Source organism: Humulus lupulus, chromosome 5, assembly GCF_963169125.1.
Source record: "Humulus lupulus chromosome 5, drHumLupu1.1, whole genome shotgun sequence".
Classification (NCBI taxonomy): domain Eukaryota; kingdom Viridiplantae; phylum Streptophyta; class Magnoliopsida; order Rosales; family Cannabaceae; genus Humulus; species Humulus lupulus.
In genome coordinates, this window is record NC_084797.1 from 163,856,520 (window position 1) to 163,868,581 (window position 12,062).

The 12,062-nt window shown below is 40.8% G+C and overlaps 1 non-coding gene across 1 annotated transcript; it reads right to left on the minus strand.

The window, feature by feature from the left end:
- Positions 1 to 2,525: 2,525 nt before the first annotated feature.
- On the minus strand, positions 2,526 to 2,631 carry LOC133780869 (small nucleolar RNA R71). The gene has a single exon (XR_009869677.1). It is a non-coding gene; the product is annotated as a small nucleolar RNA R71 (small nucleolar RNA).
- Between the last annotated feature and the right edge of the window lie 9,431 nt (positions 2,632 to 12,062).

Consider the following 12,062-nt stretch of genomic DNA (forward strand, 5'->3'; position numbering starts at 1 on the left):
GTCATCAGCATCCCTAGCTCGTGCAGCAACATTGGCAAACTGAATTAGATTTGCCTTCAACGTTTCGCCAGGTTTCTACTTTACATTGGCCAATGAATCAGCCTCAACCCAAGCTTCTTGTGAAGCTCGAAATGCTTTTTTGACCTCAAAGGAAACTTCTTCCACGAGCTTATGGAATGTCTCTTGTACTGCTTAAACCACTGCCTGGCTGGCCCGACTAGAGTTGCAGGGAATAAAATACACCTTAGAGTGAGTCTGACATTGTGGGCCATCATCTTGGTGTTAAACATTCCGAGGTGATCTGACGGATCTCCATCTCCATCAAATTTTGACAAGTGTGGCATTCTGAAGCCTACCGGATATGTGGCCGCTGCAATATTTGGAGCGAAAGGCTCGAACTCATCCTCTGAGTTGCAATCGTCTTTTTCTTTTCTAGATAAATTTTTTTTCATTTGCTCTTCCATCAGAGCTAGCCTCTCGAGGGTTTGGTCTCTGGTCCCTAGGTTACCTGGGGGCTGTTCAACAACTCCCATCCTATCGTATGCATTTGATGGGTTATTGTCCCTCCAAGCTCGAGCTTGGTTTGGTGGGGCATTCCCATTATCGCGTACTATGGATGGAACTCTCTCTTGTCGAGTATAACTAACATCTTCATTCCGAGCTGGACTCCTTCTCTATGAATTCAGGCGATCACACAAATCAGGTTGGGACTCGTATCGAGGGCTTTATGCTGAACTCAACTGATTTCTTAGGTCACCCTCGGACCTACCACTACGATGACTTTTGGTCCAGTAACTTCCATTTGCGAAGCTTAAATCTCACGGTTAGGGTCGAGGATTTGGATTTTCAATACATGTCTGTGGGACGTAGGTATTGGCAGATGGTGGAGGATTTCTCCTGCTGTCTCCATAAGCTAGAATGTTCCGTGCAGGATGAGGTGGCGTTGGATGTCTTATAGTGACGGGGGATGCCTTATTGGCGAGGCAATCCTTGTCCCATCAGGGCGAACTAGATTAGCCTGCCTTTGTTCTGCCCCATTATTTCTTGTTCTCTGAGCCTGACGATCTGATCGTGATGTAGGAGGGTTTGCTGGATTATTTTTTCTCTGTGAGCCTGTCCCAGCCCCTCCTCATGGATTGCCACAGGAATTTATAGGTGCTTGTGAAGGAGGCACCGAACTTGGGGTTGCGATTCTAATCGATCGACTGACATGCTGATGACCCCTATGGGGGTCACTAGGTTGAGCATTTTGGCGATCTTGCCCTGTAGGTACAAAACTTGGGGTGGCAGTTCTGACTAGACGACTTGGTTTGGATCGATTATTCCTATGGGACTTGTGAGACCCATTTTCCTCTTTATGGCATTAACGTCGGTTGCAAAAGGGGGTAACCGAGGCAAAACCTCCTCAATTTGCCTATTTGCCTTAGCGAGATAGCTTCTTAACTGCATATTTTCCATCTCAATGACAGTTAAGTAATTTGGGTTTGGATTCGGTGATAATGACGCCGAACTCCCAGTGTCGCTGTGACCCGCCGGTTGATTTCCTAGACATTGCTGGACTTCAGAGCCATGCTCGTTTGAAACAGCGGTATGATGGACCTCCTGCCCACCAGGATGTTCTATCTCATTATCGTGCATTGAGCGGGTGAGCACCATGATGAGATTCGACTAGGATTTTGATAAAGCACTAATTTTACTCTCAATGAAAGAACCAAACTGTCGACGCGTTTTTTCGCCAACAGTGTCTTGAGAAATAATAAGGTAGATTAGTTCTTAATAAACCGTAATGAAAAATAAATGATTTCACTCAAGAACACAGAACTTTTACGTGGTTCAGTGGTTAAAATCCACCTAGTCCACGAGTCTATATTTTTGTTGTTTCTCTTTATTTTGGCAGAGTTTCAATATTACAGAATAATGGCCCCTTTTCCGTCCAATATTCCCAGTATTTATAAGGGAATTTCATGGAAAGGATTGGGTAACCACGTGAGTCAATCACACATTTACATAATTATTACATTTAATACAACTAATTCCCATTTATATTGGGATATGATATGATCACAAGGTACATGTATTCCTAATATCTAGGATATTAAATATGACAGCTTGGTCATAAATATAAGTATAAAGGGATCCCGAATCTCTGGGGATCCGCGGATATGAAAATTACTAGAACTACCACAAGCTGGATATCTCCTCCAAGCTCGTGTTTCAGCAGCCTTCGTGTTCGTAGCTCGGGTTAAGCCCAGGACGCCTAACTCCACGCGCGATCACATGAAACTGGTGTTGTCCACGTGGATAATAAGAAGATATCATTCCCTTGGTTATTTCTCTGTGTATTTATTCGCCAGCTGTACCCGGGCTGAGTGAATGAACTCGTGCTAAAATTAAGGTACAACACATACTCCTTGAGAGACAGAGCGAGAGCTTGGTTGAATTCTTTGCCATCTGATTCTGTGACTACTTGGCAAGAGTTGGTTGAGCGGTTTTTGATGAAGTATTTTCCTCCCACTAAAAATTCCAAGCTCTGCAATGAGATTACTTCATTTCAGCAACTTGATAAAGAATCTTTATATGAGGCATGGGAGCGGTTTAAGAGTTGTTGTGCAAATTCCCTCACCATGGCATTCCACTTTGCATCCAGATGGAGACCTTCTATAACGGTCTCAACGCTTATACTAGAATGGTGGTTAATGCTTCAATGAACAGGGCTCTTCTTGCTAAGTCCTATAATGAGGCATATGAAATCCTTGAGAGAATATCAAACAGCAACTATCAGTTGCCCACTTCTAGATCATCTACAGGTAGAAAGGTGGTTGGTATTCATAAAGTAGATGCCATCACTTCTTTGGCATCCCAAGTTTCCTCTACTTCTAGTATGCTCAAGACAATGAATATGGGGATGTGAATCAATCAATGGGGCAGACTTTGGGGACACAAATGGGGCAGCCTTTGGGGACACAAATGGGGCAAATGGAGAGCATTTCTTGTTTGTATTGTGGTGAGGGTCATACTTTTGACAACTGTCCTTCCAATCCAGCAGTTGTGTGTTACATGGGGAATCAAAATAGGAATGGTCCTTATTCTAATTCCTACAACCCATCATGGAGGCAGCATCCCAATTTTTCATGGAGTAATCAAGGATCTGGCCCTAGAAATTCTTCTATGCCTCCAAGACCAAATTTTCCACCGGGTTACCCCCCACAAGCACCACAACAAAGGCCACAACAACAAGCAATGCAATCTAGCTCTCTTGAGAACATGTTGAAGGAATATATAGTGAAGAATGAAGTCATGATTCAAAGCCAAGCGACATCATTGAGGAACTGATAAAACCAAGTTGGGCAACTAACTAATGAGCTTAGAAATAAACTCCATGGTACATTGCCAAGTGATATCGAGAATCCAAGAAATGTGGGCAAGGAACATTGTAAAGCCGTCACTTTAAGGGGTGGGAAAGAGTTGGAGAAGGAAAAGACAAATTCTGGGCATGAGGGTGAGCCCTCTTCAATCCAAATAAATGAGGAAATCCAAAAAGATGTTGAACTTCCTAGTGCACAAAAATCTTCCTCTGTTCAGAATGTTGCAGGGATGCCGCAACATTGTCAACCATAAAGTACAATTTCAAAGGAGCCACCTCTATTTCCTCAATGTTTTCAGAAGCAAAGGTTGGATTCTCAATTTAAGAAGTTCCTAGACATATTGAAGCAGCTGCATATCAACATACCACTTCTGGAGGCACTTGAGCAAATGTCTAATTATGTGAAGTTCATGAAATATGTTCTTACAAGGAAAAGAAGGTTGGGTGAGTTTGAAATTATGGCTCTAACCAAGGAGTGTAGTGCCTTTACGCAAGACAAGTTGCCTCCAAAGTTGAAGGATCCTGGGAGTTTCACTATTCCATGTACCATTGCAAACATTTATTGTGGGATGGCATTATGTGATTTAGGCGCAAGAATTAATTTGATGCCAATGTCTGTTTTCAAACAATTAGGGATTAGAGAAGTCAGGCCTACTACAGTTACTCTTCAACTTACAGATAGATCTCTTGCTCATCCAGATAGGAAGATTGAAGAAGTGTTGGTGAGGGTAGACAAATTCATATTCCCTACTAATTTTGTTGTGCTAGATTATGAGGTGGATAGAGAGGTACCTATAATCTTGGGGAGGCCATTTCTTGCAACCAAAAGAACTTTGATAGATGTGCAGAAGGGTGAGCTTACTATGAGTGTCCAAGATGAAAAGGTGACCTTTAATTCCTTAAAGCTATAAAGTTTCCTGACGAGGTTGAGGAGTGCTCTGTTGTTTTAGTGGTAGATACTTCGACATCAAAGGAGTTTGAGAATGGGAGGGTTGGTGATCCATTAGAAAGGTTATTGTTGTTTGATTCTCAAAATGACAAAGATACAGAGGAGTATCTAGCTTGGTTGGAGGAAAATTCTCAAGGGATAAGAACAAGAGCCCGATTTGATTCATTGGAGATGTCATCTAGGGAGTTTAAGGCTCCTAAGCCATCAATTGAGGAGCCGCCTGAGTTGGAGTTGAAAGTCTTGCCATCAAATTTTCGATATGCCTACTTGGGTCCATCATCCACTTTACCTGTCATTATCTCAGCAAAGTTGAATCATGAACAAGAAGAAAAGTTGCTTGAGGTGTTGAGAAAGTTCAAGAAGGCCATTGGGTGGACTATTACAAATATTCAAGGTATTAGTCATTCTTTGTGTATGCATAAGATCTTGCTTGAAGACAATGAAAAAGGTATCATTGAGGGGCAAAGGAGGCTAAATCCTATCATGAAGGAAGTAGTGAAGAAAGAAATCATCAAGTGTGTGCCTAAGAAGGGTGGGATCACGGTGGTGAGAAACGAAGACAATGAGTGGATTCCTACTAGAACTGTGACTAGATGAAGAATTTACATGGACTACAGGAAGCTAAACCAGGCCACTAGGAAGGATCATTTCCTTCTTCCTTTCATTGATCAAATGCTAGACAGACTTGCTGGGAGAGAGTACTATTGTTTCCTGGATGGATACTCTGGTTACAATCAGATAGCAGTGGCTCTAGAAGATCAACACAAGATTACATTAACTTGCCCCTATGGTACTTTTGCATTTAGGAGAATGCCCTTTGGCTTGTGTAATGTTCTTGGTATGTTTCAGCGATGTATGATGGCTATCTTTACTGATATGGTTGAGCAATTTCTAGAAGTGTTCATGGATGACTTCTCAGTCTTTGGGGATTCTTATGATGATTGTTTGAGTAACTTGTCCAAAGTGTTGAAGAGATGTGAAGAGACAAACCTAGTCCTTAACTGGGAAAAATGTCACTTTATGGTTAAGGAATGTATTGTTTTGGGGCATAAGGTATCAAAGCAAGGGATTGAAGTTGATAAAGCAAGAATGGAAGTTATTGAAAAGCTACCACCTCCTAATTCAGTGAAGAACATTAGGAGCTTTCTTGGACATGTCTGTTTCTACAGAAGGTTCATCAAAGACCTCTCCAAAATTTCCAAACCACTTTGCAATCTCTTAGAGAATGATACGCCATTCCATTTTGATGGAGCATGTTTGAAGGCTTTTCAAGAGTTGAAAGAGAGATTAATTTCAGGCCCTATCATTATTGCACCGGATTGGAGCTTGCCCTTTGAGTTGATGTGTGATGCCAGCGATTATGTTGTTGGGGTTTTCATGGGGCAGCGAAGGAACAAGGTCTTTCACTCTATTTATTATGCCAGCCGTACTTTGACAGAAGCTCAATTGAATTACACTGTGACTGAGAAGGAGCTAATAGCTATTGTCTTTGCTTTTGACAAGTTTCGCTCCTATCTTGTGGGAACTAAAGTGATTGTCTACACTTATTACTCAACCATAAAGTATTTGATTGCCAAGAAGGATGCAAAGCCAATATTGATTCGGTAAGTGCTTTTGCTTCAAGAGTTTGATGTTGAGATTCAAGATAGAAAAGGGGTAGAAAATCAAGTGGTTGGCCATTTATCAAGAATGGAGCGTGAAGAATGGCAAGCTTTACCAAACACCAAATGATATGGTGTCATGCCCAATGATGTCTTGAAAGATGTTATATAGGCACACAATGCGTCATCTAACCTGTTGGACCAATCCTTATGGTTGAGATTCACCACTTTCTCAAGGACACTTTTATCTCTCTATTGGACAACTCATCTTGCCCATTAGTTTGGGGATGGTAAGCAGTAGCTACTTTGTGCCTCACGTCATATTTAGCCAATAAGCTAGCCAACACTTTGTTCACAAAATGGGTTCCCCCATCACTTATGATAGCTCTTGGAGTGCCAAATCTAGTGAAAATATGCTTGTGTAAGAACCTCATGACCACCTTGGAATCATTAGTAGGATAGGCAGCAGCTTCAACCCGCTTAGAAACATAATCAATAACCACCAAGATATACAAATTACCATATGAGGGTGGAAAGGGGCCCATGAATTCAATCCCTCAAACATCAAACAATTCAACTTCATGTATATTAGTTCGAGGCATTTAATTTCTTCTTGAGATGCTTCCAACCCTTTGGCAATGATCACAGCAAGTGGCATAAGCATGAGCTTCCTTAAATAGAGAAGGTCAAAAGAACCCAAATTGCAAAACTTTGGCAGCAGTACATGCTCCCCCAAAATGACAACTACAAGGTGATGAATGACAATGGAATAGCATACCCTCCACCTCATGTCCAACAGCACATCTTCTAATCATTTGATCATAACATTGCTTAAATAGAAAGGGCTCCTCTCAAAAATAAGACTTCACATCATGCAAGAATTTCTTCCTTTGTTGGCTAGTCATCTCCGGTGGCATCAACCCACTAGCCAAGTAATTAGCAAAATTAGCAAACCATGTGGAACTTGTGCACCGTGCTTATTGGGCTATTTAAACACTCAACATGGATTTGCAACTTGCCGAAGAAAAGAGAATGTTGCAGTTAAATGAATTAGAAGAGATGCGCTTATTCTCTTATGAAAATGCCAAACTTTACAAGGAGAAAACAAAAAGAAGCATATTCAACCAAGGGTGTTTGAAGAAGGCCAGTGAGTGTTGCTCTTTAACTTGCATTTGAAACTATTCCCAGGCAAGCTCAAGTAAAGATGGTCGGGCCCATTCTTGGTGGTTAAGGTTTATCCTTATGGAACGGTGGAATTGTGTGAAGAAGGCTCTGGAAGGGAATTCAAGGTTAATGGCCAAAGGATCAAGCAATATTGGGGATGTGAGGTTGAGCAAAACAAGTGCTCAATCTCTTTGGAGGATCCTTGAAGAATATATAACAACTTGGGTTGTTGTGGAGCTTGGAGATTTAATTGTAAAGCAACCCAAGCTTTATATAAATATATATTATGTATATAAAAAATTGATATATAAAATGAAAATATATATATAATATATTTCTTTGAGATTTTGATTTTTATGGTTTAATGTGTTCATGGTTGCAGGAAAAATGGAATCAAAAAGGGTTGCAAAGTTTGGGTGATGTTGTAGCAATATTTTAGGAGAAATAAGAGTTATATTTTGGGGCATTTTTGTTGTAACAAAGTTTGAGTATGTTACAACATCAATTTTGGGCTTGCTCTCTGACTTAGTTTTGCTGCAGCAAAGTTTGCATGATGTTACAACATCAATTTTGGGTTTGCTCTCTGACTTGGTTTTGCTGGAGCAAAGTTCTATGATGTTACAACAAAGTTAATAAAAAAAACCAGTAAAGCAGAAATTAGGCCTAGAATTGTTCCAATTCAGCCCCATATCAAATTTTGAAACCCTACTTTCCTTAGGAACCCTAAAATTACCATCACCATCTTACACCCCATTTTCCTTGCAAGATCCCAGCTACCTCGCCACTACAACCACCTGCCACCATCATCTTTATCCCCTCACCAGCCCTTGCCGCCGTGAAGCTCCCACCAGACACCAAATCCCGAAACCCCGATAATTCACCACATCAACCTGCCACCTCACTCCGCCCACCTGAACCCACTCGCACCTACACAGCCCGAAAACCTCTCACCCAACGCCGCCCATTCCTCCCAGACCACCTGCCCCGCCTCTTCCATCTCCGAGCCCTCTGAACCCCCCACCACCCTTGCCGCCAAGAACCACGACCTGACACCCCGATGCCCATACCCAACTGCCTACCCCAAACCGAAGCCACTCGCCCACCTGCACCACGACAGCCACGGCCTAAGACCCCGACATCCATACCCAGCTGTCTACCCCAGCCCCAAAGCCAACACCACCAAGAACTCAAATTTCTGACCCACCTCGTGCCTCCATGTCACCACCTCCACCCGACCCCGATCTGAAGAATCACGACCCGCTTTATCTCCAACGCAGCCGAACATAACTAGCCACTGTCACCCGAGGCTACACCCACGACCCACTCGAATCTCTAACTCTTTCTCGGCTCTCCCTTTCCCATTCAAGATCAATATTTGGCAGCTCATTGGTTTATTAATTGGTTTGTTCATTGGTTTGTTCTTCATTGGGAGTTCTAGCAAATTCTTACAAAAACAAAATTGCATCCACAAGTGTATCTTGATCTTCCAAGGTACCATATTACTCTTGTTTCATCACTTTGGGCATTGCAATTCATTGTGGTTGCTGGAATTTTTGTTATTGAGAATTATGACTAGAAGCAAGCAAGTAGCACATAGAAATAAAAAGTCACCGACCAATGAACAACCTATTGTTGAAAATTTCATATCCCTGAGGGCTGCTGAAAAATTCAGGAAACTTGTCGGGCAAGATATTTGGTTTGAGAGAGCATTCCTGACTGTTGGAAATCAGGATTATGTGACCACTGTGATTAACAATCGAGGGTGGCTTGACTTTTATACAGCATCTCGTGAGGCTATCGTTCCTTGGGTCAAAGAATTCTATGTTAACTTCGTGTCACAGAAATTAAGATAAGTCACAGTCTGGAGCAACCAAGTTAGTTATGCACCTCAGGACATCAACGTTGTTTTTGGGTTGCTTGATATCGATGTGACTGAGTATGGAGACGTTGCCCCTAACCAAGTGATGCGGAACTTGCCAATATGTTGACAAAAGTGATTGTGGAGGGCACACAATAGAATGTTTCGAAGAAATTTGGAGCTCATACTATCCCCCGCACTTCCTTAACAACTCCTACTCATGTGTGGAATCATTTTATCAAAACCAACATGTTGCCCACCACTCATGACACCTCGGTCAACAAAGAACGTGTCGTCCTAATTTTCAGCATTTTGACTGGCCTATCAATTAATGTGGGGGAACTCATTTCAGAAGAGATCTTCGCCTTGGGTGTTATAAAGAGCATGGGACCATTATTTTTTTCCCACATTGATTACTTCCTTGTGCTGCAACGTGGGTGTGCCCCTAGCTTCGGATGATGAAAGACGTCACTCTCCCGATTACATTGATGCGCATACAATTTGAAAGGTTACCAAAGTTGTTTCCATTCAGAGAGAACGGGCCTCAACCTCTGCCCCACTACCATTGTCTAACCATGACTATGTTGTGCCTCCGGACACCACTGTCGCTGAGCTTTATGCCACTCAGCAGAGTATGCTCAGTATGATGCATCACATGGAGGCACAGCAGCATGCCTATTGGGGATATGTGCGCTAGCGTGACAATGTATTGCATCACTCTTTCTAGCCCACCGAGCCTTTCCCAGAGTTTCCTGAGGCCATCATGGAGCGGGGGTGTGCACCTAAACCCTTCGCTGTGTATGCCTCTTCGGACGAGGAGGAGGATGGCGAGTAGAGGGAGTTTCTTTATTTTCCAGCATAATTTTCATTTCATGTTATGTTCCGATTTGTGTTATTTGTTTTATCTGTGTTTTTCTGTTGTTTTTGTGCACTGAGGACAGTGCTCCCCCTTAAGTTTGGGGGTGATGTTTATAAATATTTTGTGTTGTTTTAATTTCCTTTATGCTTCATAAGTTTTAGGTATTGTTAGGCGTGTTTTGTTTGAAGTCTTGAGTCTAGTTGTAATGGAATCAATTCTTGTAATGGTTGTGTTTAATTGTGGAATGGATCGATGATAAAATGTCAGAAAACAGAATTGCATCATTTGTTAATTCTTGTGTATGAGTGAGCCTTTAGTACTTAAAGTTTTTGGTACTAATTCAACAATAGTGAGAATGTGTCCCAATTAAGTGTGCATAGTTTGACCATGAAATCTCTTACCTTAGATTAAACTAAGCATTCATAAAGGTTTAAGTTTTTAGAATTGGCTTCATAATTCCCTTGAGGCGAAATCCTAGGAGGCTTAGTGATTTAGAGAGGATTTAGGCAATTTTCTTGGAACGTTTGAGCTTTTCGTGCCTACCTTGGAATTACTATCCGTAGTGACCCAACTTTGAGCTTATTTGCCTATTTTGTTCATATAACCTCAACTCGATAGTCAATCCCACTTTTGAATATCCCATTTTTATTTCTCACCAAACCTTAAGCCTAGTTTGTCTTGGATATTATTTGAGATAAGTGGGGGGAGTGAAGAAATGGTATCTTGGTTATTGGGGGTGTTCATATTTGTTAATTAATGCACTTATATGCTCAAATTTGTTAAGTGTGTTTATGTTTTAATTTAAGTTTATTGCTTTTTAAGTTTCCTTGTTTTCTTATTATTTAAAAAAAAAATAAAAAAATACAGAAAATTCAAAAGAAAAAAAAAGGAAAAAAATGAAGAAAAGAAAATAGATATATATAGTTAAGTGCAAATAAACAAGCTTGTAGTTGACTTATAATTATATTTTAGCATATAAGTGTGGTGTGCATAGAAGAGAGAATTGAGTGTTATTGAGTGAGTTGGGGGAAGTGAGTTCACTTGTAATGGATAGAGGATAATGCATTCATTAGGTCCAAGGCAAGCTAGATTTTAAGGTTTAGCCTACAAAATCTATCTTAATCCATGCCCTTAGCCTAGCCTACATTACAATCATGTAAAGACCTATTGATCTAATTCACTTTGTCAACTTCATTAGTGGAGAGGGATTATTGAGTTCAACATATGAAAACATGAACTAAACCTTAGGATTGTTGCTTAGCTTAGTCTAGGGGAGAGAGATTGACTAGGAAGAGTTGTTTGTGCACTAATTGGGGTCATATTGAAAGCTTGGTTGGGTTAGCATCTTAATACTTGAGGAACTTGGCTTGCATATACACTTGAGTTATCTTTTGAGTCCCTGATTTGAGAGTTCTATTCCCACTTTGATATGACCATTTCCAAATTGATTCATAGTGTTGTTTTATTTTGAGTCTTTGTGTTGTCGATTGTGTCTGCTATAGTTGTGTGGTGTGTTTGTGTCTTCTTAAATTGTGGTTTTGTGTGTGTGTCTCTTGTGTTGAGTTGGATTTCTTTGTTTATTTTCTTTTCTTTTAGAGTAATCAATCGGGAGGAGCAATGGTTTAAGTTTGGGGGGTGTGATAACTCTATATTTTAGAGTTATTAATTGAGCTTTTGAACTTAAAAATTTAAGTGAAATAGAGTGTTTGTGATGTTATTGTGTGGTATTAGTTATTTCGTCTTTTAATTTTGTTTGTGTATTTTATTTTAATTAATGATAAATCTTGTAGGAAAATAATAAGATTATGTTATAAAAAATGTGGTATCTATTTTGAAGGCAAAAAGAAAGGATGCTTGGAAAGCTTAGTGAAAAATGTGCAAAGAAATTATCTTGGAGCTGAAATTCTGGCACTTTGCTGTAACATCAGTCAACTTTGCTGCAGCAAAGTGTGTGCAGCCAGCAACATAAAGTTTGCACACTTGGCAAGTGATTAAATAAGGTGGAGTGACTTGCATAATGGGAGGATAAGGTGGAAAGGAGCTAACATTTTTGGAGAAGAGAGTGGCCCCCACGTGTAGAAGAAAAAGAAAAGGGTTTATACCCATTTTTGGAACCCTAGAGAGAGATGGATCATCTTCAACAAAGACCCAACCGCCCAACACCATTAGAGACCATTTTTTCTGCATTTTTGAGCTGAAACACACCAAGAAAAGAAGGAGAAAATGTGGAGAAGATAAGAGAAACAAGAATAGAGGAGGAGGAAAAG